The 2,260-nt window shown below is 46.5% G+C and overlaps 1 long non-coding RNA gene across 1 annotated transcript; it reads right to left on the reverse strand.

The window, feature by feature from the left end:
* Positions 1-973: 973 nt before the first annotated feature.
* Positions 974-1,163, reverse strand: LOC124221419 (uncharacterized). Its single transcript, XR_006883811.2, has 2 exons — positions 1,074-1,163; positions 974-1,021 (listed from the first exon to the last, which is right to left on the reverse strand). It is a non-coding gene; the product is annotated as an uncharacterized lncRNA (long non-coding RNA).
* Positions 1,164-2,260: the final 1,097 nt, after the last annotated feature.

Here is a 2,260-nt window from a genome sequence, read left to right on the forward strand (position 1 = left end):
CTTTGTACCTCGTGGCTCGTGGTTTCTTCTCCCCTTTTGGGTTGTGTTCTGTTTCTTTGGCCTCCGTCTGTCGTTGTTCGTCCGTCCGTTTGGTGTTGTCAGTTTGTCTAGTGTTTCCTGTTTTGTTCTTTTTTCTGTTTCCGTATTGATTTTCGTTTTTTGTATCGTTTTGAGTCCCGTGTGGTGTGTGTGGCTGGTTGGGGTGTTTGTGTATGTTCGACTGTGTCCGTGAGTGAGGTGGTGTCGGTGTTACTGTCTGTGTCGTTGTCCGTCGTTTGTGTTTGTAGCGTGCCTGTGTGTGTGGTTTCGATGTGTATCACTGTCTCTGCGGTGGAGGTGGTGGAATCTGTGTCGCTGTCGGTGTCTGGTGTGTTGGGGGGTTGTGTTTTGTGTGGTGCTGTTTGATGTGTGGTGTGTGGTTGGTGTGTTGAGGTGCTGGCTTCTGTTTCGTCAGTGTTTGTGCGTTCGTGTGCCCGTCTGGTCATGTATCTCTCTTTTTGTGCTCGTAATTCGTCGTATAGGGTGCTTGCTGGTTCTAAACTTGCGATTATGGCTATTATCTCGGGGTGTGGTCCTGTGTGTTGTTTGCATGTTTGTTTTGTCTGTGTCGATTCTGTGTTTCTGTCCATGTTGGCGAATGTCTGTAAGATTCTGTCTTCTGTTGTTTGTGGTCTCGCGAATCTGGTGTGTGCCCATTGAGAGGGTGATGCTGGGGGTGGTGTGTACCGTGGTGTTGGTGTGGGTGTGGGGCGTGTGGTTGTATGGGGTGTTTGTTTCTCGGTGGGTGGGTGTGTAGTCGTGTGTGTGGCCGTGGTTCGTGTGGTGTGGGTAACTGTTTGTGGGTGTGTGATAATTTGTGGTGGGTGTGGTGTGTCTGTGTTAGTGTGTGTGCATGTTTGTATGTGTTCTGTGTATTTGGTGCCCCGGACCAGCCCGTTGCATTTCGGGCATTGCCTTGGTCCGGAGGGTGTACTTGTGTGTGTGGTCATCGTTGTGTGTGTTTGTGAGTGTCTCTGTGTGGCTGTGGGTGCAGTGGTTGTTAAGTGTGTTGTCGTCGTGGTGGTCTGTATTACCTTTCTGTATGTGGGGGGTGTCGGTAGTAGGGTTCGTCGGGTCTCCGTCTGGTGTGTGCCGTCGCGTCCGTATTTGTGTGGGTGTGGGGCTTGTCCTGGTGTTTGAAATAGTGGTGTTTTTTCTGTTTGTGTCGTCGTTGTCGTCGGTCTCGTCAGTCGCAGCGTCATCAGGGCCGGTATTTTTGTTTGGTGATTTTCCATGTTGTGTTTCTGTGGAGTGAATACACATGTTAGTTTATTTTCGGGGTGTGTTATTTGATTATGTATATAATTTTAGGTCTTCTATATGACATTTTCCTATATTTCTACCGCTCTCTGTTGTTAATTCGTATATTGTGGGTGAGACTTTTCTAGTGATTATGTATGGGCCTATGAATTTTTTATTTAACTTAGCTGTCGTTCGTTCTGGTCCGGATGAGAGTGTGTGGTTCTTTTTTAGTACTATGTCTCCTTCCTTGAATTGAATGTCTCGTCTTCGTAGGTTGTAGTAGTGTGCTTGTTTTTCGTTTGCTTCTATCAAGTGCCTCTGTACTTCGTCTCTAAGTATTTGTAGTCGTCTCAAGTGGTCTGTCCATCTGTCTGTGTCTTGTAATTCTACTTCGTCGTGGTTCTCTAACTGATTTCTTAGACATTGTGTGGGATTTAATTCCCTTCCTAGGTTTAAAAAGGCTGGTGTGTGTTTAGTTGATGTGTGTGTACATGTATTGATTGCAAATTGTAAGTCTTGTAAGTGTATGTCCCATTCTGTGTGGTCGTTGTTTACGTAGGCTTGGATCATTGTTTTAGCGGTTCTGTTGACTCGCTCTACGGGGTTGGCTTGTGCGTGGTATGGGGGGATTGTTGCGTGTCTTATGTTGAATTTTTGTGTCAGTTCGCGTATGAGTTTGTTTATGTATGGTGTGCCGTTGTCTGTCAGTAGTATGCGTGGTGTACCCCATCGTGATATTACGTGTGAGTGGAATGTCTGTTCTACTGTTTTGGCGTTTGCTTTGCGTGTCGGTATGATTTCCACCCATTTAGTGTACAGGTCTTCGAACACTATGATGTATTGGTTTCCTTTTTTTGATCGTGGGAGTGGGCCCATGATGTCGGAGGCTACTACTGTCCACGGTTCTTCGATAATTCTCATGCCCATTAGTCCTGCCGGTCGCGCTTGTATTGTTTTTGTTCTTTGGCATGTGTCACAT

This window comes from Neodiprion pinetum, chromosome 6 (genome assembly GCF_021155775.2).
Source record: "Neodiprion pinetum isolate iyNeoPine1 chromosome 6, iyNeoPine1.2, whole genome shotgun sequence".
NCBI lineage: Eukaryota > Metazoa > Arthropoda > Insecta > Hymenoptera > Diprionidae > Neodiprion > Neodiprion pinetum.